At 49.4% G+C, this 16,966-nt stretch overlaps 51 non-coding genes across 51 annotated transcripts; all 51 read left to right on the plus strand.

The window, feature by feature from the left end:
* The first annotated feature begins 39 nt into the window (after positions 1–39).
* Positions 40–158, plus strand: LOC145084296 (5S ribosomal RNA). Its single transcript, XR_013698741.1, has one exon. It is a non-coding gene; the product is annotated as a 5S ribosomal RNA (ribosomal RNA).
* A 215-nt stretch (positions 159–373) lies between these two features.
* Positions 374–492, plus strand: LOC145084397 (5S ribosomal RNA). The gene has a single exon (XR_013698842.1). It is a non-coding gene; the product is annotated as a 5S ribosomal RNA (ribosomal RNA).
* Positions 493–707: 215 nt separating this feature from the next.
* On the plus strand, positions 708–826 carry LOC145084298 (5S ribosomal RNA). The gene has a single exon (XR_013698743.1). It is a non-coding gene; the product is annotated as a 5S ribosomal RNA (ribosomal RNA).
* A 215-nt stretch (positions 827–1,041) lies between these two features.
* LOC145084299 (5S ribosomal RNA) lies at positions 1,042–1,160 on the plus strand. The gene has a single exon (XR_013698744.1). It is a non-coding gene; the product is annotated as a 5S ribosomal RNA (ribosomal RNA).
* A 215-nt stretch (positions 1,161–1,375) lies between these two features.
* On the plus strand, positions 1,376–1,494 carry LOC145081240 (5S ribosomal RNA). Its single transcript, XR_013695804.1, has one exon. It is a non-coding gene; the product is annotated as a 5S ribosomal RNA (ribosomal RNA).
* A 215-nt stretch (positions 1,495–1,709) lies between these two features.
* On the plus strand, positions 1,710–1,828 carry LOC145084300 (5S ribosomal RNA). Its single transcript, XR_013698745.1, has one exon. It is a non-coding gene; the product is annotated as a 5S ribosomal RNA (ribosomal RNA).
* A 215-nt stretch (positions 1,829–2,043) lies between these two features.
* LOC145083829 (5S ribosomal RNA) lies at positions 2,044–2,162 on the plus strand. Its single transcript, XR_013698288.1, has one exon. It is a non-coding gene; the product is annotated as a 5S ribosomal RNA (ribosomal RNA).
* Positions 2,163–2,380: 218 nt separating this feature from the next.
* On the plus strand, positions 2,381–2,499 carry LOC145081241 (5S ribosomal RNA). The gene has a single exon (XR_013695805.1). It is a non-coding gene; the product is annotated as a 5S ribosomal RNA (ribosomal RNA).
* A 215-nt stretch (positions 2,500–2,714) lies between these two features.
* Positions 2,715–2,833, plus strand: LOC145084301 (5S ribosomal RNA). The gene has a single exon (XR_013698746.1). It is a non-coding gene; the product is annotated as a 5S ribosomal RNA (ribosomal RNA).
* Positions 2,834–3,048: 215 nt separating this feature from the next.
* On the plus strand, positions 3,049–3,167 carry LOC145084302 (5S ribosomal RNA). Its single transcript, XR_013698747.1, has one exon. It is a non-coding gene; the product is annotated as a 5S ribosomal RNA (ribosomal RNA).
* A 215-nt stretch (positions 3,168–3,382) lies between these two features.
* On the plus strand, positions 3,383–3,501 carry LOC145081242 (5S ribosomal RNA). Its single transcript, XR_013695806.1, has one exon. It is a non-coding gene; the product is annotated as a 5S ribosomal RNA (ribosomal RNA).
* Positions 3,502–3,716: 215 nt separating this feature from the next.
* LOC145084303 (5S ribosomal RNA) lies at positions 3,717–3,835 on the plus strand. Its single transcript, XR_013698748.1, has one exon. It is a non-coding gene; the product is annotated as a 5S ribosomal RNA (ribosomal RNA).
* Positions 3,836–4,050: 215 nt separating this feature from the next.
* LOC145083830 (5S ribosomal RNA) lies at positions 4,051–4,169 on the plus strand. Its single transcript, XR_013698289.1, has one exon. It is a non-coding gene; the product is annotated as a 5S ribosomal RNA (ribosomal RNA).
* Positions 4,170–4,389: 220 nt separating this feature from the next.
* On the plus strand, positions 4,390–4,508 carry LOC145081244 (5S ribosomal RNA). The gene has a single exon (XR_013695808.1). It is a non-coding gene; the product is annotated as a 5S ribosomal RNA (ribosomal RNA).
* A 215-nt stretch (positions 4,509–4,723) lies between these two features.
* Positions 4,724–4,842, plus strand: LOC145081245 (5S ribosomal RNA). Its single transcript, XR_013695809.1, has one exon. It is a non-coding gene; the product is annotated as a 5S ribosomal RNA (ribosomal RNA).
* A 215-nt stretch (positions 4,843–5,057) lies between these two features.
* On the plus strand, positions 5,058–5,176 carry LOC145084304 (5S ribosomal RNA). Its single transcript, XR_013698749.1, has one exon. It is a non-coding gene; the product is annotated as a 5S ribosomal RNA (ribosomal RNA).
* A 215-nt stretch (positions 5,177–5,391) lies between these two features.
* LOC145081246 (5S ribosomal RNA) lies at positions 5,392–5,510 on the plus strand. Its single transcript, XR_013695810.1, has one exon. It is a non-coding gene; the product is annotated as a 5S ribosomal RNA (ribosomal RNA).
* Positions 5,511–5,725: 215 nt separating this feature from the next.
* LOC145084305 (5S ribosomal RNA) lies at positions 5,726–5,844 on the plus strand. Its single transcript, XR_013698750.1, has one exon. It is a non-coding gene; the product is annotated as a 5S ribosomal RNA (ribosomal RNA).
* A 215-nt stretch (positions 5,845–6,059) lies between these two features.
* Positions 6,060–6,178, plus strand: LOC145084306 (5S ribosomal RNA). Its single transcript, XR_013698751.1, has one exon. It is a non-coding gene; the product is annotated as a 5S ribosomal RNA (ribosomal RNA).
* A 215-nt stretch (positions 6,179–6,393) lies between these two features.
* LOC145081247 (5S ribosomal RNA) lies at positions 6,394–6,512 on the plus strand. The gene has a single exon (XR_013695811.1). It is a non-coding gene; the product is annotated as a 5S ribosomal RNA (ribosomal RNA).
* A 215-nt stretch (positions 6,513–6,727) lies between these two features.
* LOC145083831 (5S ribosomal RNA) lies at positions 6,728–6,846 on the plus strand. The gene has a single exon (XR_013698290.1). It is a non-coding gene; the product is annotated as a 5S ribosomal RNA (ribosomal RNA).
* A 215-nt stretch (positions 6,847–7,061) lies between these two features.
* LOC145081250 (5S ribosomal RNA) lies at positions 7,062–7,180 on the plus strand. Its single transcript, XR_013695812.1, has one exon. It is a non-coding gene; the product is annotated as a 5S ribosomal RNA (ribosomal RNA).
* A 215-nt stretch (positions 7,181–7,395) lies between these two features.
* Positions 7,396–7,514, plus strand: LOC145084307 (5S ribosomal RNA). The gene has a single exon (XR_013698752.1). It is a non-coding gene; the product is annotated as a 5S ribosomal RNA (ribosomal RNA).
* A 215-nt stretch (positions 7,515–7,729) lies between these two features.
* LOC145084309 (5S ribosomal RNA) lies at positions 7,730–7,848 on the plus strand. The gene has a single exon (XR_013698754.1). It is a non-coding gene; the product is annotated as a 5S ribosomal RNA (ribosomal RNA).
* A 215-nt stretch (positions 7,849–8,063) lies between these two features.
* LOC145081251 (5S ribosomal RNA) lies at positions 8,064–8,182 on the plus strand. The gene has a single exon (XR_013695813.1). It is a non-coding gene; the product is annotated as a 5S ribosomal RNA (ribosomal RNA).
* A 215-nt stretch (positions 8,183–8,397) lies between these two features.
* LOC145084310 (5S ribosomal RNA) lies at positions 8,398–8,516 on the plus strand. The gene has a single exon (XR_013698755.1). It is a non-coding gene; the product is annotated as a 5S ribosomal RNA (ribosomal RNA).
* A 215-nt stretch (positions 8,517–8,731) lies between these two features.
* Positions 8,732–8,850, plus strand: LOC145083833 (5S ribosomal RNA). Its single transcript, XR_013698291.1, has one exon. It is a non-coding gene; the product is annotated as a 5S ribosomal RNA (ribosomal RNA).
* A 220-nt stretch (positions 8,851–9,070) lies between these two features.
* LOC145081252 (5S ribosomal RNA) lies at positions 9,071–9,189 on the plus strand. The gene has a single exon (XR_013695814.1). It is a non-coding gene; the product is annotated as a 5S ribosomal RNA (ribosomal RNA).
* Positions 9,190–9,404: 215 nt separating this feature from the next.
* Positions 9,405–9,523, plus strand: LOC145081253 (5S ribosomal RNA). The gene has a single exon (XR_013695815.1). It is a non-coding gene; the product is annotated as a 5S ribosomal RNA (ribosomal RNA).
* A 215-nt stretch (positions 9,524–9,738) lies between these two features.
* On the plus strand, positions 9,739–9,857 carry LOC145084311 (5S ribosomal RNA). Its single transcript, XR_013698756.1, has one exon. It is a non-coding gene; the product is annotated as a 5S ribosomal RNA (ribosomal RNA).
* A 215-nt stretch (positions 9,858–10,072) lies between these two features.
* On the plus strand, positions 10,073–10,191 carry LOC145081254 (5S ribosomal RNA). Its single transcript, XR_013695816.1, has one exon. It is a non-coding gene; the product is annotated as a 5S ribosomal RNA (ribosomal RNA).
* A 215-nt stretch (positions 10,192–10,406) lies between these two features.
* LOC145084312 (5S ribosomal RNA) lies at positions 10,407–10,525 on the plus strand. The gene has a single exon (XR_013698757.1). It is a non-coding gene; the product is annotated as a 5S ribosomal RNA (ribosomal RNA).
* A 215-nt stretch (positions 10,526–10,740) lies between these two features.
* LOC145084314 (5S ribosomal RNA) lies at positions 10,741–10,859 on the plus strand. Its single transcript, XR_013698758.1, has one exon. It is a non-coding gene; the product is annotated as a 5S ribosomal RNA (ribosomal RNA).
* A 215-nt stretch (positions 10,860–11,074) lies between these two features.
* Positions 11,075–11,193, plus strand: LOC145081255 (5S ribosomal RNA). The gene has a single exon (XR_013695817.1). It is a non-coding gene; the product is annotated as a 5S ribosomal RNA (ribosomal RNA).
* Positions 11,194–11,408: 215 nt separating this feature from the next.
* On the plus strand, positions 11,409–11,527 carry LOC145081257 (5S ribosomal RNA). The gene has a single exon (XR_013695819.1). It is a non-coding gene; the product is annotated as a 5S ribosomal RNA (ribosomal RNA).
* Positions 11,528–11,742: 215 nt separating this feature from the next.
* Positions 11,743–11,861, plus strand: LOC145081258 (5S ribosomal RNA). The gene has a single exon (XR_013695820.1). It is a non-coding gene; the product is annotated as a 5S ribosomal RNA (ribosomal RNA).
* Positions 11,862–12,076: 215 nt separating this feature from the next.
* On the plus strand, positions 12,077–12,195 carry LOC145084315 (5S ribosomal RNA). The gene has a single exon (XR_013698759.1). It is a non-coding gene; the product is annotated as a 5S ribosomal RNA (ribosomal RNA).
* A 215-nt stretch (positions 12,196–12,410) lies between these two features.
* On the plus strand, positions 12,411–12,529 carry LOC145081259 (5S ribosomal RNA). Its single transcript, XR_013695821.1, has one exon. It is a non-coding gene; the product is annotated as a 5S ribosomal RNA (ribosomal RNA).
* Positions 12,530–12,744: 215 nt separating this feature from the next.
* On the plus strand, positions 12,745–12,863 carry LOC145083719 (5S ribosomal RNA). Its single transcript, XR_013698181.1, has one exon. It is a non-coding gene; the product is annotated as a 5S ribosomal RNA (ribosomal RNA).
* A 223-nt stretch (positions 12,864–13,086) lies between these two features.
* On the plus strand, positions 13,087–13,205 carry LOC145081260 (5S ribosomal RNA). Its single transcript, XR_013695822.1, has one exon. It is a non-coding gene; the product is annotated as a 5S ribosomal RNA (ribosomal RNA).
* A 215-nt stretch (positions 13,206–13,420) lies between these two features.
* On the plus strand, positions 13,421–13,539 carry LOC145081261 (5S ribosomal RNA). Its single transcript, XR_013695823.1, has one exon. It is a non-coding gene; the product is annotated as a 5S ribosomal RNA (ribosomal RNA).
* Positions 13,540–13,754: 215 nt separating this feature from the next.
* On the plus strand, positions 13,755–13,873 carry LOC145081262 (5S ribosomal RNA). The gene has a single exon (XR_013695824.1). It is a non-coding gene; the product is annotated as a 5S ribosomal RNA (ribosomal RNA).
* A 215-nt stretch (positions 13,874–14,088) lies between these two features.
* On the plus strand, positions 14,089–14,207 carry LOC145081263 (5S ribosomal RNA). The gene has a single exon (XR_013695825.1). It is a non-coding gene; the product is annotated as a 5S ribosomal RNA (ribosomal RNA).
* A 215-nt stretch (positions 14,208–14,422) lies between these two features.
* On the plus strand, positions 14,423–14,541 carry LOC145085274 (5S ribosomal RNA). The gene has a single exon (XR_013699681.1). It is a non-coding gene; the product is annotated as a 5S ribosomal RNA (ribosomal RNA).
* A 215-nt stretch (positions 14,542–14,756) lies between these two features.
* LOC145084316 (5S ribosomal RNA) lies at positions 14,757–14,875 on the plus strand. The gene has a single exon (XR_013698760.1). It is a non-coding gene; the product is annotated as a 5S ribosomal RNA (ribosomal RNA).
* Positions 14,876–15,090: 215 nt separating this feature from the next.
* Positions 15,091–15,209, plus strand: LOC145081264 (5S ribosomal RNA). Its single transcript, XR_013695826.1, has one exon. It is a non-coding gene; the product is annotated as a 5S ribosomal RNA (ribosomal RNA).
* Positions 15,210–15,424: 215 nt separating this feature from the next.
* On the plus strand, positions 15,425–15,543 carry LOC145083720 (5S ribosomal RNA). The gene has a single exon (XR_013698182.1). It is a non-coding gene; the product is annotated as a 5S ribosomal RNA (ribosomal RNA).
* A 226-nt stretch (positions 15,544–15,769) lies between these two features.
* Positions 15,770–15,888, plus strand: LOC145081265 (5S ribosomal RNA). The gene has a single exon (XR_013695828.1). It is a non-coding gene; the product is annotated as a 5S ribosomal RNA (ribosomal RNA).
* A 215-nt stretch (positions 15,889–16,103) lies between these two features.
* LOC145081266 (5S ribosomal RNA) lies at positions 16,104–16,222 on the plus strand. The gene has a single exon (XR_013695829.1). It is a non-coding gene; the product is annotated as a 5S ribosomal RNA (ribosomal RNA).
* A 215-nt stretch (positions 16,223–16,437) lies between these two features.
* LOC145081268 (5S ribosomal RNA) lies at positions 16,438–16,556 on the plus strand. The gene has a single exon (XR_013695831.1). It is a non-coding gene; the product is annotated as a 5S ribosomal RNA (ribosomal RNA).
* A 215-nt stretch (positions 16,557–16,771) lies between these two features.
* Positions 16,772–16,890, plus strand: LOC145081269 (5S ribosomal RNA). Its single transcript, XR_013695832.1, has one exon. It is a non-coding gene; the product is annotated as a 5S ribosomal RNA (ribosomal RNA).
* Positions 16,891–16,966: the final 76 nt, after the last annotated feature.

A 16,966-nucleotide genomic window follows, 5' to 3' on the forward strand; every position in this document is an offset into this window, starting at 1 on the left:
CTTCTAACACATAAAAACAATAAACATGGATAGTATTTCGGGCGCGATCATACCAGCACTAATGCACCGGATCCCATCAGAACTCCGCAGTTAAGCGTGCTTGGGCGAGAGTAGTACTAGGATGGGTGACCCCCTGGGAAGTCCTCGTGTTGCACCCCCCTTTTTCGTTGTCCGTTTGCGTTTGTTTCTAGGTTTTACGTGCTTTTTTTTCCTTTCTTTCTTGCTATTTCTATGCTCGGGTGCCCTCCGGTTCATGGCTGATGGTTTTCGTATTTTTGGAACGGAGCCGATCCGTCACGTGGGTCCCACGCCCCGCGTACCAAAACAAAGGCGTCTTCTAACACATAAAAACAATAAACATGGATAGTATTTTGGGTGCGATCATACCAGCACTAATGCACCGGATCGCATCAGAACTCCGCAGTTAAGCGTGCTTGGGCGAGAGTAGTACTAGGATGGGTGACCCCCTGGGAAGTCCTCGTGTTGCACCCCCCTTTTTCGTTGTCCGTTTGCGTTTGTTTCTAGGTTTTACGTGCTTTTTTTTCCTTTCTTTCTTGCTATTTCTATGCTCGGGTGCCCTCCGGTTCATGGCTGATGGTTTTCGTATTTTTGGAACGGAGCCGATCCGTCACGTGGGTCCCACGCCCCTCGTACCAAAACAAAGGCGTCTTCTAACACATAAAAACAATAAACATGGATAGTATTTCGGGCGCGATCATACCAGCACTAATGCACCGGATCCCATCAGAACTCCGCAGTTAAGCGTGCTTGGGCGAGAGTAGTACTAGGATGGGTGACCCCCTGGGAAGTCCTCGTGTTGCACCCCCCTTTTTCGTTGTCCGTTTGCGTTTGTTTCTAGGTTTTACGTGCTTTTTTTTCCTTTCTTTCTTGCTATTTCTATGCTCGGGTGCCCTCCGGTTCATGGCTGATGGTTTTCGTATTTTTGGAACGGAGCCGATCCGTCACGTGGGTCCCACGCCCCGCGTACCAAAACAAAGGCGTCTTCTAACACATAAAAACAATAAACATGGATAGTATTTCGGGCGCGATCATACCAGCACTAATGCACCGGATCCCATCAGAACTCCGCAGTTAAGCGTGCTTGGGCGAGAGTAGTACTAGGATGGGTGACCCCCTGGGAAGTCCTCGTGTTGCACCCCCCTTTTTCGTTGTCCGTTTGCGTTTGTTTCTAGGTTTTACGTGCTTTTTTTTCCTTTCTTTCTTGCTATTTCTATGCTCGGGTGCCCTCCGGTTCATGGCTGATGGTTTTCGTATTTTTGGAACGGAGCCGATCCGTCACGTGGGTCCCACGCCCCGCGTACCAAAACAAAGGCGTCTTCTAACACATAAAAACAATAAACATGGATAGTATTTCGGGTGCGATCATACCAGCACTAATGCACCGGATCCCATCAGAACTCCGCAGTTAAGCGTGCTTGGGCGAGAGTAGTACTAGGATGGGTGACCCCCTGGGAAGTCCTCGTGTTGCACCCCCCTTTTTCGTTGTCCGTTTGCGTTTGTTTCTAGGTTTTACGTGCTTTTTTTTCCTTTCTTTCTTGCTATTTCTATGCTCGGGTGCCCTCCGGTTCATGGCTGATGGTTTTCGTATTTTTGGAACGGAGCCGATCCGTCACGTGGGTCCCACGCCCCGCGTACCAAAACAAAGGCGTCTTCTAACACATAAAAACAATAAACATGGATAGTATTTCGGGCGCGATCATACCAGCACTAATGCACCGGATCCCATCAGAACTCCGCAGTTAAGCGTGCTTGGGCGAGAGTAGTACTAGGATGGGTGACCCCCTGGGAAGTCCTCGTGTTGCACCCCCCTTTTTCGTTGTCCGTTTGCGTTTGTTTCTAGGTTTTACGTGCTTTTTTTTCCTTTCTTTCTTGCTATTTCTATGCTCGGGTGCCCTCCGGTTCATGGCTGATGGTTTTCGTATTTTTGGAACGGAGCCGATCCGTCACGTGGGTCCCACGCCCCGCGTACCAAAACAAAGGCGTCTTCTAACACATAAAAACAATAAACATGGATAGTATTTCGGGTGCGATCATACCAGCACTAATGCACCGGATCCCATCAGAACTCCGCAGTTAAGCGTGCTTGGGCGAGAGTAGTACTAGGATGGGTGACCCCCTGGGAAGTCCTCGTGTTGCCCCCCCCCCCTTTTTCGTTGTCCGTTTGCGTTTGTTTCTAGGTTTTACGTGTTTTTTTTTCCTTTCTTTCTTGCTATTTCTATGCTCGGGTGCCCTCCGGTTCATGGCTGATGGTTTTCGTATTTTTGGAACGGAGCCGATCCGTCACGTGGGTCCCACGCCCCGCGTACCAAAACAAAGGCGTCTTCTAACACATAAAAACAATAAACATGGATAGTATTTCGGGTGCGATCATACCAGCACTAATGCACCGGATCCCATCAGAACTCCGCAGTTAAGCGTGCTTGGGCGAGAGTAGTACTAGGATGGGTGACCCCCTGGGAAGTCCTCGTGTTGCACCCCCCTTTTTCGTTGTCCGTTTGCGTTTGTTTCTAGGTTTTACGTGCTTTTTTTTCCTTTCTTTCTTGCTATTTCTATGCTCGGGTGCCCTCCGGTTCATGGCTGATGGTTTTCGTATTTTTGGAACGGAGCCGATCCGTCACGTGGGTCCCACGCCCCTCGTACCAAAACAAAGGCGTCTTCTAACACATAAAAACAATAAACATGGATAGTATTTCGGGCGCGATCATACCAGCACTAATGCACCGGATCCCATCAGAACTCCGCAGTTAAGCGTGCTTGGGCGAGAGTAGTACTAGGATGGGTGACCCCCTGGGAAGTCCTCGTGTTGCACCCCCCTTTTTCGTTGTCCGTTTGCGTTTGTTTCTAGGTTTTACGTGCTTTTTTTTCCTTTCTTTCTTGCTATTTCTATGCTCGGGTGCCCTCCGGTTCATGGCTGATGGTTTTCGTATTTTTGGAACGGAGTCGATCCGTCACGTGGGTCCCACGCCCCGCGTACCAAAACAAAGGCGTCTTCTAACACATAAAAACAATAAACATGGATAGTATTTCGGGCGCGATCATACCAGCACTAATGCACCGGATCCCATCAGAACTCCGCAGTTAAGCGTGCTTGGGCGAGAGTAGTACTAGGATGGGTGACCCCCTGGGAAGTCCTCGTGTTGCACCCCCCTTTTTCGTTGTCCGTTTGCGTTTGTTTCTAGGTTTTACGTGCTTTTTTTTCCTTTCTTTCTTGCTATTTCTATGCTCGGGTGCCCTCCGGTTCATGGCTGATGGTTTTCGTATTTTTGGAACGGAGCCGATCCGTCACGTGGGTCCCACGCCCCGCGTACCAAAACAAAGGCGTCTTCTAACACATAAAAACAATAAACATGGATAGTATTTCGGGTGCGATCATACCAGCACTAATGCACCGGATCCCATCAGAACTCCGCAGTTAAGCGTGCTTGGGCGAGAGTAGTACTAGGATGGGTGACCCCCTGGGAAGTCCTCGTGTTGCACCCCCCTTTTTCGTTGTCCGTTTGCGTTTGTTTCTAGGTTTTACGTGCTTTTTTTTCCTTTCTTTCTTGCTATTTCTATGCTCGGGTGCCCTCCGGTTCATGGCTGATGGTTTTCGTATTTTTGGAACGGAGCCGATCCGTCACGTGGGTCCCACGCCCCGCGTACCAAAACAAAGGCGTCTTCTAACACATAAAAACAATAAACATGGATAGTATTTCGGGCGCGATCATACCAGCACTAATGCACCGGATCCCATCAGAACTCCGCAGTTAAGCGTGCTTGGGCGAGAGTAGTACTAGGATGGGTGACCCCCTGGGAAGTCCTCGTGTTGCACCCCCCTTTTTCGTTGTCCGTTTGCGTTTGTTTCTAGGTTTTACGTGCTTTTTTTTCCTTTCTTTCTTGCTATTTCTATGCTCGGGTGCCCTCCGGTTCATGGCTGATGGTTTTCGTATTTTTGGAACGGAGCCGATCCGTCACGTGGGTCCCACGCCCCGCGTACCAAAACAAAGGCGTCTTCTAACACATAAAAACAATAAACATGGATAGTATTTCGGGTGCGATCATACCAGCACTAATGCACCGGATCCCATCAGAACTCCGCAGTTAAGCGTGCTTGGGCGAGAGTAGTACTAGGATGGGTGACCCCCTGGGAAGTCCTCGTGTTGCCCCCCCCCCCCCTTTTTCGTTGTCCGTTTGCGTTTGTTTCTAGGTTTTACGTGCTTTTTTTTCCTTTCTTTCTTGCTATTTCTATGCTCGGGTGCCCTCCGGTTCATGGCTGATGGTTTTCGTATTTTTGGAACGGAGCCGATCCGTCACGTGGGTCCCACGCCCCGCGTACCAAAACAAAGGCGTCTTCTAACACATAAAAACAATAAACATGGATAGTATTTCGGGTGCGATCATACCAGCACTAATGCACCGGATCCCATCAGAACTCCGCAGTTAAGCGTGCTTGGGCGAGAGTAGTACTAGGATGGGTGACCCCCTGGGAAGTCCTCGTGTTGCACCCCCCTTTTTCGTTGTCCGTTTGCGTTTGTTTCTAGGTTTTACGTGCTTTTTTTTCCTTTCTTTCTTGCTATTTCTATGCTCGGGTGCCCTCCGGTTCATGGCTGATGGTTTTCGTATTTTTGGAACGGAGCCGATCCGTCACGTGGGTCCCACGCCCCGCGTACCAAAACAAAGGCGTCTTCTAACACATAAAAACAATAAACATGGATAGTATTTCGGGTGCGATCATACCAGCACTAATGCACCGGATCCCATCAGAACTCCGCAGTTAAGCGTGCTTGGGCGAGAGTAGTACTAGGATGGGTGACCCCCTGGGAAGTCCTCGTGTTGCACCCCCCTTTTTCGTTGTCCGTTTGCGTTTGTTTCTAGGTTTTACGTGCTTTTTTTTCCTTTCTTTCTTGCTATTTCTATGCTCGGGTGCCCTCCGGTTCATGGCTGATGGTTTTCGTATTTTTGGAACGGAGCCGATCCGTCACGTGGGTCCCACGCCCCGCGTACCAAAACAAAGGCGTCTTCTAACACATAAAAACAATAAACATGGATAGTATTTCGGGCGCGATCATACCAGCACTAATGCACCGGATCCCATCAGAACTCCGCAGTTAAGCGTGCTTGGGCGAGAGTAGTACTAGGATGGGTGACCCCCTGGGAAGTCCTCGTGTTGCACCCCCCTTTTTCGTTGTCCGTTTGCGTTTGTTTCTAGGTTTTACGTGCTTTTTTTTCCTTTCTTTCTTGCTATTTCTATGCTCGGGTGCCCTCCGGTTCATGGCTGATGGTTTTCGTATTTTTGGAACGGAGCCGATCCGTCACGTGGGTCCCACGCCCCGCGTACCAAAACAAAGGCGTCTTCTAACACATAAAAACAATAAACATGGATAGTATTTCGGGTGCGATCATACCAGCACTAATGCACCGGATCCCATCAGAACTCCGCAGTTAAGCGTGCTTGGGCGAGAGTAGTACTAGGATGGGTGACCCCCTGGGAAGTCCTCGTGTTGCACCCCCCTTTTTCGTTGTCCGTTTGCGTTTGTTTCTAGGTTTTACGTGCTTTTTTTTCCTTTCTTTCTTGCTATTTCTATGCTCGGGTGCCCTCCGGTTCATGGCTGATGGTTTTCGTATTTTTGGAACGGAGCCGATCCGTCACGTGGGTCCCACGCCCCGCGTACCAAAACAAAGGCGTCTTCTAACACATAAAAACAATAAACATGGATAGTATTTCGGGCGCGATCATACCAGCACTAATGCACCGGATCCCATCAGAACTCCGCAGTTAAGCGTGCTTGGGCGAGAGTAGTACTAGGATGGGTGACCCCCTGGGAAGTCCTCGTGTTGCACCCCCCTTTTTCGTTGTCCGTTTGCGTTTGTTTCTAGGTTTTACGTGCTTTTTTTTCCTTTCTTTCTTGCTATTTCTATGCTCGGGTGCCCTCCGGTTCATGGCTGATGGTTTTCGTATTTTTGGAACGGAGCCGATCCGTCACGTGGGTCCCACGCCCCGCGTACCAAAACAAAGGCGTCTTCTAACACATAAAAACAATAAACATGGATAGTATTTCGGGCGCGATCATACCAGCACTAATGCACCGGATCCCATCAGAACTCCGCAGTTAAGCGTGCTTGGGCGAGAGTAGTACTAGGATGGGTGACCCCCTGGGAAGTCCTCGTGTTGCACCCCCCTTTTTCGTTGTCCGTTTGCGTTTGTTTCTAGGTTTTACGTGCTTTTTTTTCCTTTCTTTCTTGCTATTTCTATGCTCGGGTGCCCTCCGGTTCATGGCTGATGGTTTTCGTATTTTTGGAACGGAGCCGATCCGTCACGTGGGTCCCACGCCCCGCGTACCAAAACAAAGGCGTCTTCTAACACATAAAAACAATAAACATGGATAGTATTTCGGGTGCGATCATACCAGCACTAATGCACCGGATCCCATCAGAACTCCGCAGTTAAGCGTGCTTGGGCGAGAGTAGTACTAGGATGGGTGACCCCCTGGGAAGTCCTCGTGTTGCACCCCCCTTTTTTGTTGTCCGTTTGCGTTTGTTTCTAGGTTTTACGTGCTTTTTTTTCCTTTCTTTCTTGCTATTTCTATGCTCGGGTGCCCTCCGGTTCATGGCTGATGGTTTTCGTATTTTTGGAACGGAGCCGATCCGTCACGTGGGTCCCACGCCCCGCGTACCAAAACAAAGGCGTCTTCTAACACATAAAAACAATAAACATGGATAGTATTTCGGGTGCGATCATACCAGCACTAATGCACCGGATCCCATCAGAACTCCGCAGTTAAGCGTGCTTGGGCGAGAGTAGTACTAGGATGGGTGACCCCCTGGGAAGTCCTCGTGTTGCCCCCCCCTTTTTCGTTGTCCGTTTGCGTTTGTTTCTAGGTTTTACGTGCTTTTTTTTCCTTTCTTTCTTGCTATTTCTATGCTCGGGTGCCCTCCGGTTCATGGCTGATGGTTTTCGTATTTTTGGAACGGAGTCGATCCGTCACGTGGGTCCCACGCCCCGCGTACCAAAACAAAGGCGTCTTCTAACACATAAAAACAATAAACATGGATAGTATTTCGGGTGCGATCATACCAGCACTAATGCACCGGATCCCATCAGAACTCCGCAGTTAAGCGTGCTTGGGCGAGAGTAGTACTAGGATGGGTGACCCCCTGGGAAGTCCTCGTGTTGCACCCCCTTTTTTCGTTGTCCGTTTGTGTTTGTTTCTAGGTTTTACGTGCTTTTTTTTCCTTTCTTTCTTGCTATTTCTATGCTCGGGTGCCCTCCGGTTCATGGCTGATGGTTTTCGTATTTTTGGAACGGAGCCGATCCGTCACGTGGGTCCCACGCCCCTCGTACCAAAACAAAGGCGTCTTCTAACACATAAAAACAATAAACATGGATAGTATTTCGGGCGCGATCATACCAGCACTAATGCACCGGATCCCATCAGAACTCCGCAGTTAAGCGTGCTTGGGCGAGAGTAGTACTAGGATGGGTGACCCCCTGGGAAGTCCTCGTGTTGCACCCCCCTTTTTCGTTGTCCGTTTGCGTTTGTTTCTAGGTTTTACGTGCTTTTTTTTCCTTTCTTTCTTGCTATTTCTATGCTCGGGTGCCCTCCGGTTCATGGCTGATGGTTTTCGTATTTTTGGAACGGAGTCGATCCGTCACGTGGGTCCCACGCCCCGCGTACCAAAACAAAGGCGTCTTCTAACACATAAAAACAATAAACATGGATAGTATTTCGGGCGCGATCATACCAGCACTAATGCACCGGATCCCATCAGAACTCCGCAGTTAAGCGTGCTTGGGCGAGAGTAGTACTAGGATGGGTGACCCCCTGGGAAGTCCTCGTGTTGCACCCCCCTTTTTCGTTGTCCGTTTGCGTTTGTTTCTAGGTTTTACGTGCTTTTTTTTCCTTTCTTTCTTGCTATTTCTATGCTCGGGTGCCCTCCGGTTCATGGCTGATGGTTTTCGTATTTTTGGAACGGAGCCGATCCGTCACGTGGGTCCCACGCCCCGCGTACCAAAACAAAGGCGTCTTCTAACACATAAAAACAATAAACATGGATAGTATTTCGGGTGCGATCATACCAGCACTAATGCACCGGATCCCATCAGAACTCCGCAGTTAAGCGTGCTTGGGCGAGAGTAGTACTAGGATGGGTGACCCCCTGGGAAGTCCTCGTGTTGCACCCCCCTTTTTCGTTGTCCGTTTGCGTTTGTTTCTAGGTTTTACGTGCTTTTTTTTCCTTTCTTTCTTGCTATTTCTATGCTCGGGTGCCCTCCGGTTCATGGCTGATGGTTTTCGTATTTTTGGAACGGAGCCGATCCGTCACGTGGGTCCCACGCCCCGCGTACCAAAACAAAGGCGTCTTCTAACACATAAAAACAATAAACATGGATAGTATTTCGGGCGCGATCATACCAGCACTAATGCACCGGATCCCATCAGAACTCCGCAGTTAAGCGTGCTTGGGCGAGAGTAGTACTAGGATGGGTGACCCCCTGGGAAGTCCTCGTGTTGCACCCCCCTTTTTCGTTGTCCGTTTGCGTTTGTTTCTAGGTTTTACGTGCTTTTTTTTCCTTTCTTTCTTGCTATTTCTATGCTCGGGTGCCCTCCGGTTCATGGCTGATGGTTTTCGTATTTTTGGAACGGAGCCGATCCGTCACGTGGGTCCCACGCCCCGCGTACCAAAACAAAGGCGTCTTCTAACACATAAAAACAATAAACATGGATAGTATTTCGGGTGCGATCATACCAGCACTAATGCACCGGATCCCATCAGAACTCCGCAGTTAAGCGTGCTTGGGCGAGAGTAGTACTAGGATGGGTGACCCCCTGGGAAGTCCTCGTGTTGCCCCCCCCCCCCCTTTTTCGTTGTCCGTTTGCGTTTGTTTCTAGGTTTTACGTGCTTTTTTTTCCTTTCTTTCTTGCTATTTCTATGCTCGGGTGCCCTCCGGTTCATGGCTGATGGTTTTCGTATTTTTGGAACGGAGCCGATCCGTCACGTGGGTCCCACGCCCCGCGTACCAAAACAAAGGCGTCTTCTAACACATAAAAACAATAAACATGGATAGTATTTCGGGTGCGATCATACCAGCACTAATGCACCGGATCCCATCAGAACTCCGCAGTTAAGCGTGCTTGGGCGAGAGTAGTACTAGGATGGGTGACCCCCTGGGAAGTCCTCGTGTTGCACCCCCCTTTTTCGTTGTCCGTTTGCGTTTGTTTCTAGGTTTTACGTGCTTTTTTTTCCTTTCTTTCTTGCTATTTCTATGCTCGGGTGCCCTCCGGTTCATGGCTGATGGTTTTCGTATTTTTGGAACGGAGCCGATCCGTCACGTGGGTCCCACGCCCCGCGTACCAAAACAAAGGCGTCTTCTAACACATAAAAACAATAAACATGGATAGTATTTCGGGTGCGATCATACCAGCACTAATGCACCGGATCCCATCAGAACTCCGCAGTTAAGCGTGCTTGGGCGAGAGTAGTACTAGGATGGGTGACCCCCTGGGAAGTCCTCGTGTTGCACCCCCCTTTTTCGTTGTCCGTTTGCGTTTGTTTCTAGGTTTTACGTGCTTTTTTTTCCTTTCTTTCTTGCTATTTCTATGCTCGGGTGCCCTCCGGTTCATGGCTGATGGTTTTCGTATTTTTGGAACGGAGCCGATCCGTCACGTGGGTCCCACGCCCCGCGTACCAAAACAAAGGCGTCTTCTAACACATAAAAACAATAAACATGGATAGTATTTCGGGCGCGATCATACCAGCACTAATGCACCGGATCCCATCAGAACTCCGCAGTTAAGCGTGCTTGGGCGAGAGTAGTACTAGGATGGGTGACCCCCTGGGAAGTCCTCGTGTTGCACCCCCCTTTTTCGTTGTCCGTTTGCGTTTGTTTCTAGGTTTTACGTGCTTTTTTTTCCTTTCTTTCTTGCTATTTCTATGCTCGGGTGCCCTCCGGTTCATGGCTGATGGTTTTCGTATTTTTGGAACGGAGCCGATCCGTCACGTGGGTCCCACGCCCCGCGTACCAAAACAAAGGCGTCTTCTAACACATAAAAACAATAAACATGGATAGTATTTCGGGTGCGATCATACCAGCACTAATGCACCGGATCCCATCAGAACTCCGCAGTTAAGCGTGCTTGGGCGAGAGTAGTACTAGGATGGGTGACCCCCTGGGAAGTCCTCGTGTTGCACCCCCCTTTTTCGTTGTCCGTTTGCGTTTGTTTCTAGGTTTTACGTGCTTTTTTTTCCTTTCTTTCTTGCTATTTCTATGCTCGGGTGCCCTCCGGTTCATGGCTGATGGTTTTCGTATTTTTGGAACGGAGCCGATCCGTCACGTGGGTCCCACGCCCCGCGTACCAAAACAAAGGCGTCTTCTAACACATAAAAACAATAAACATGGATAGTATTTCGGGCGCGATCATACCAGCACTAATGCACCGGATCCCATCAGAACTCCGCAGTTAAGCGTGCTTGGGCGAGAGTAGTACTAGGATGGGTGACCCCCTGGGAAGTCCTCGTGTTGCACCCCCCTTTTTCGTTGTCCGTTTGCGTTTGTTTCTAGGTTTTACGTGCTTTTTTTTCCTTTCTTTCTTGCTATTTCTATGCTCGGGTGCCCTCCGGTTCATGGCTGATGGTTTTCGTATTTTTGGAACGGAGCCGATCCGTCACGTGGGTCCCACGCCCCGCGTACCAAAACAAAGGCGTCTTCTAACACATAAAAACAATAAACATGGATAGTATTTCGGGCGCGATCATACCAGCACTAATGCACCGGATCCCATCAGAACTCCGCAGTTAAGCGTGCTTGGGCGAGAGTAGTACTAGGATGGGTGACCCCCTGGGAAGTCCTCGTGTTGCACCCCCCTTTTTCGTTGTCCGTTTGCGTTTGTTTCTAGGTTTTACGTGCTTTTTTTTCCTTTCTTTCTTGCTATTTCTATGCTCGGGTGCCCTCCGGTTCATGGCTGATGGTTTTCGTATTTTTGGAACGGAGCCGATCCGTCACGTGGGTCCCACGCCCCGCGTACCAAAACAAAGGCGTCTTCTAACACATAAAAACAATAAACATGGATAGTATTTCGGGTGCGATCATACCAGCACTAATGCACCGGATCCCATCAGAACTCCGCAGTTAAGCGTGCTTGGGCGAGAGTAGTACTAGGATGGGTGACCCCCTGGGAAGTCCTCGTGTTGCACCCCCCTTTTTTGTTGTCCGTTTGCGTTTGTTTCTAGGTTTTACGTGCTTTTTTTTCCTTTCTTTCTTGCTATTTCTATGCTCGGGTGCCCTCCGGTTCATGGCTGATGGTTTTCGTATTTTTGGAACGGAGCCGATCCGTCACGTGGGTCCCACGCCCCGCGTACCAAAACAAAGGCGTCTTCTAACACATAAAAACAATAAACATGGATAGTATTTCGGGTGCGATCATACCAGCACTAATGCACCGGATCCCATCAGAACTCCGCAGTTAAGCGTGCTTGGGCGAGAGTAGTACTAGGATGGGTGACCCCCTGGGAAGTCCTCGTGTTGCACCCCCCTTTTTCGTTGTCCGTTTGCGTTTGTTTCTAGGTTTTACGTGCTTTTTTTTCCTTTCTTTCTTGCTATTTCTATGCTCGGGTGCCCTCCGGTTCATGGCTGATGGTTTTCGTATTTTTGGAACGGAGTCGATCCGTCACGTGGGTCCCACGCCCCGCGTACCAAAACAAAGGCGTCTTCTAACACATAAAAACAATAAACATGGATAGTATTTCGGGTGCGATCATACCAGCACTAATGCACCGGATCCCATCAGAACTCCGCAGTTAAGCGTGCTTGGGCGAGAGTAGTACTAGGATGGGTGACCCCCTGGGAAGTCCTCGTGTTGCACCCCCTTTTTTCGTTGTCCGTTTGTGTTTGTTTCTAGGTTTTACGTGCTTTTTTTTCCTTTCTTTCTTGCTATTTCTATGCTCGGGTGCCCTCCGGTTCATGGCTGATGGTTTTCGTATTTTTGGAACGGAGCCGATCCGTCACGTGGGTCCCACGCCCCGCGTACCAAAACAAAGGCGTCTTCTAACACATAAAAACAATAAACATGGATAGTATTTTGGGCGCGATCATACCAGCACTAATGCACCGGATCCCATCAGAACTCCGCAGTTAAGCGTGCTTGGGCGAGAGTAGTACTAGGATGGGTGACCCCCTGGGAAGTCCTCGTGTTGCACCCCCCTTTTTCGTTGTCCGTTTGCGTTTGTTTCTAGGTTTTACGTGCTTTTTTTTCCTTTCTTTCTTGCTATTTCTATGCTCGGGTGCCCTCCGGTTCATGGCTGATGGTTTTCGTATTTTTGGAACGGAGCCGATCCGTCACGTGGGTCCCACGCCCCGCGTACCAAAACAAAGGCGTCTTCTAACACATAAAAACAATAAACATGGATAGTATTTCGGGTGCGATCATACCAGCACTAATGCACCGGATCCCATCAGAACTCCGCAGTTAAGCGTGCTTGGGCGAGAGTAGTACTAGGATGGGTGACCCCCTGGGAAGTCCTCGTGTTGCACCCCCCTTTTTCGTTGTCCGTTTGCGTTTGTTTCTAGGTTTTACGTGCTTTTTTTTCCTTTCTTTCTTGCTATTTCTATGCTCGGGTGCCCTCCGGTTCATGGCTGATGGTTTTCGTATTTTTGGAACGGAGCCGATCCGTCACGTGGGTCCCACGCCCCGCGTACCAAAACAAAGGCGTCTTCTAACACATAAAAACAATAAACATGGATAGTATTTCGGGTGCGATCATACCAGCACTAATGCACCGGATCCCATCAGAACTCCGCAGTTAAGCGTGCTTGGGCGAGAGTAGTACTAGGATGGGTGACCCCCTGGGAAGTCCTCGTGTTGCTCCCCCCCCCCCCCCTTTTTCGTTGTCCGTTTGCGTTTGTTTCTAGGTTTTACGTGCTTTTTTTTCCTTTCTTTCTTGCTATTTCTATGCTCGGGTTCCCTCCGGTTCATGGCTGATGGTTTTCGTATTTTTGGAACGGAGCCGATCCGTCACGTGGGTCCCACGCCCCGCGTACCAAAACAAAGGCGTCTTCTAACACATAAAAACAATAAACATGGATAGTATTTCGGGTGCGATCATACCAGCACTAATGCACCGGATCCCATCAGAACTCCGCAGTTAAGCGTGCTTGGGCGAGAGTAGTACTAGGATGGGTGACCCCCTGGGAAGTCCTCGTGTTGCACCCCCCTTTTTCGTTGTCCGTTTGCGTTTGTTTCTAGGTTTTACGTGCTTTTTTTTCCTTTCTTTCTTGCTATTTCTATGCTCGGGTGCCCTCCGGTTCATGGCTGATGGTTTTCGTATTTTTGGAACGGAGCCGATCCGTCACGTGGGTCCCACGCCCCGCGTACCAAAACAAAGGCGTCTTCTAACACATAAAAACAATAAACATGGATAGTATTTCGGGTGCGATCATACCAGCACTAATGCACCGGATCCCATCAGAACTCCGCAGTTAAGCGTGCTTGGGCGAGAGTAGTACTAGGATGGGTGACCCCCTGGGAAGTCCTCGTGTTGCACCCCCCTTTTTCGTTGTCCGTTTGCGTTTGTTTCTAGGTTTTACGTGCTTTTTTTTCCTTTCTTTCTTGCTATTTCTATGCTCGGGTGCCCTCCGGTTCATGGCTGATGGTTTTCGTATTTTTGGAACGGAGCCGATCCGTCACGTGGGTCCCACGCCCCGCGTACCAAAACAAAGGCGTCTTCTAACACATAAAAACAATAAACATGGATAGTATTTCGGGTGCGATCATACCAGCACTAATGCACCGGATCCCATCAGAACTCCGCAGTTAAGCGTGCTTGGGCGAGAGTAGTACTAGGATGGGTGACCCCCTGGGAAGTCCTCGTGTTGCACCCCCCTTTTTCGTTGTCCGTTTGCGTTTGTTTCTAGGTTTTACGTGCTTTTTTTTCCTTTCTTTCTTGCTATTTCTATGCTCGGGTGCCCTCCGGTTCATGGCTGATGGTTTTCGTATTTTTGGAACGGAGCCGATCCGTCACGTGGGTCCCACGCCCCGCGTACCAAAACAAAGGCGTCTTCTAACACATAAAAACAATAAACATGGATAGTATTTCGGGTGCGATCATACCAGCACTAATGCACCGGATCCCATCAGAACTCCGCAGTTAAGCGTGCTTGGGCGAGAGTAGTACTAGGATGGGTGACCCCCTGGGAAGTCCTCGTGTTGCACCCCCCTTTTTCGTTGTCCGTTTGCGTTTGTTTCTAGGTTTTACGTGCTTTTTTTTCCTTTCTTTCTTGCTATTTCTATGCTCGGGTGCCCTCCGGTTCATGGCTGATGGTTTTCGTATTTTTGGAACGGAGCCGATCCGTCACGTGGGTCCCACGCCCCGCGTACCAAAACAAAGGCGTCTTCTAACACATAAAAACAATAAACATGGATAGTATTTTGGGTGCGATCATACCAGCACTAATGCACCGGATCGAATCAGAACTCCGCAGTTAAGCGTGCTTGGGCGAGAGTAGTACTAGGATGGGTGACCCCCTGGGAAGTCCTCGTGTTGCACCCCCCTTTTTCGTTGTCCGTTTGCGTTTGTTTCTAGGTTTTACGTGCTTTTTTTTCCTTTCTTTCTTGCTATTTCTATGCTCGGGTGCCCTCCGGTTCATGGCTGATGGTTTTCGTATTTTTGGAACGGAGCCGATCCGTCACGTGGGTCCCACGCCCCTCGTACCAAAACAAAGGCGTCTTCTAACACATAAAAACAATAAACATGGATAGTATTTCGGGCGCGATCATACCAGCACTAATGCACCGGATCCCATCAGAACTCCGCAGTTAAGCGTGCTTGGGCGAGAGTAGTACTAGGATGGGTGACCCCCTGGGAAGTCCTCGTGTTGCACCCCCCTTTTTCGTTGTCCGTTTGCGTTTGTTTCTAGGTTTTACGTGCTTTTTTTTCCTTTCTTTCTTGCTATTTCTATGCTCGGGTGCCCTCCGGTTCATGGCTGATGGTTTTCGTATTTTTGGAACGGAGCCGATCCGTCACGTGGGTCCCACGCCCCGCGTACCAAAACAAAGGCGTCTTCTAACACATAAAAACAATAAACATGGATAGTATTTCGGGTGCGATCATACCAGCACTAATGCACCGGATCCCATCAGAACTCCGCAGTTAAGCGTGCTTGGGCGAGAGTAGTACTAGGATGGGTGACCCCCTGGGAAGTCCTCGTGTTGCACCCCCCTTTTTCGTTGTCCGTTTGCGTTTGTTTCTAGGTTTTACGTGCTTTTTTTTCCTTTCTTTCTTGCTATTTCTATGCTCGGGTGCCCTCCGGTTCATGGCTGATGGTTTTCGTATTTTTGGAACGGAGCCGATCCGTCACGTGGGTCCCACGCCCCGCGTACCAAAACAAAGGCGTCTTCTAACACATAAAAACAATAAACATGGATAGTATTTCGGGTGCGATCATACCAGCACTAATGCACCGGATCCCATCAGAACTCCGCAGTTAAGCGTGCTTGGGCGAGAGTAGTACTAGGATGGGTGACCCCCTGGGAAGTCCTCGTGTTGCTCCCCCCCCCCCCCCCCCTTTTTCGTTGTCCGTTTGCGTTTGTTTCTAGGTTTTACGTGCTTTTTTTTCCTTTCTTTCTTGCTATTTCTATGCTCGGGTTCCCTCCGGTTCATGGCTGATGGTTTTCGTATTTTTGGAACGGAGCCGATCCGTCACGTGGGTCCCACGCCCCGCGTACCAAAACAAAGGCGTCTTCTAACACATAAAAACAATAAACATGGATAGTATTTCGGGTGCGATCATACCAGCACTAATGCACCGGATCCCATCAGAACTCCGCAGTTAAGCGTGCTTGGGCGAGAGTAGTACTAGGATGGGTGACCCCCTGGGAAGTCCTCGTGTTGCACCCCCCTTTTTCGTTGTCCGTTTGCGTTTGTTTCTAGGTTTTACGTGCTTTTTTTTCCTTTCTTTCTTGCTATTTCTATGCTCGGGTGCCCTCCGGTTCATGGCTGATGGTTTTCGTATTTTTGGAACGGAGCCGATCCGTCACGTGGGTCCCACGCCCCGCGTACCAAAACAAAGGCGTCTTCTAACACATAAAAACAATAAACATGGATAGTATTTCGGGTGCGATCATACCAGCACTAATGCACCGGATCCCATCAGAACTCCGCAGTTAAGCGTGCTTGGGCGAGAGTAGTACTAGGATGGGTGACCCCCTGGGAAGTCCTCGTGTTGCACCCCCCTTTTTCGTTGTCCGTTTGCGTTTGTTTCTAGGTTTTACGTGCTTTTTTTTCCTTTCTTTCTTGCTATTTCTATGCTCGGGTGCCCTCCGGTTCATGGCTGATGGTTTTCGTATTTTTGGAACGGAGCCGATCCGTCACGTGGGTCCCACGCCCCGCGTACCAAAACAAAGGCGTCTTCTAACACATAAAAACAATAAACATGGATAGTATTTCGGGTGCGATCATACCAGCACTAATGCACCGGATCCCATCAGAACTCCGCAGTTAAGCGTGCTTGGGCGAGAGTAGTACTAGGATGGGTGACCCCCTGGGAAGTCCTCGTGTTGCACCCCCCTTTTTCGTTGTCCGTTTGCGTTTGTTTCTAGGTTTTACGTGCTTTTTTTTCCTTTCTTTCTTGCTATTTCTATGCTCGGGTGCCCTCCGGTTCATGGCTGATGGTTTTCGTATTTTTGGAACGGAGCCGATCCGTCACGTGGGTCCCACGCCCCGCGTACCAAAACAAAGGCGTCTTCTAACACATAAAAACAATAAACATGGATAGTATTTCGGGTGCGATCATACCAGCACTAATGCACCGGATCCCATCAGAACTCCGCAGTTAAGCGTGCTTGGGCGAGAGTAGTACTAGGATGGGTGACCCCCTGGGAAGTCCTCGTGTTGCACCCCCCTTTTTCGTTGTCCGTTTGCGTTTGTTTCTAGGTTTTACGTGCTTTTTTTTCCTTTCTTTCTTGCTATTTCTATG

Source organism: Lactuca serriola, chromosome 1 (genome assembly GCF_051521515.1).
Source record: "Lactuca serriola cultivar US96UC23 chromosome 1, Lser_US96UC23_V15, whole genome shotgun sequence".
Taxonomy (NCBI): Eukaryota; Viridiplantae; Streptophyta; class Magnoliopsida; order Asterales; family Asteraceae; genus Lactuca; species Lactuca serriola.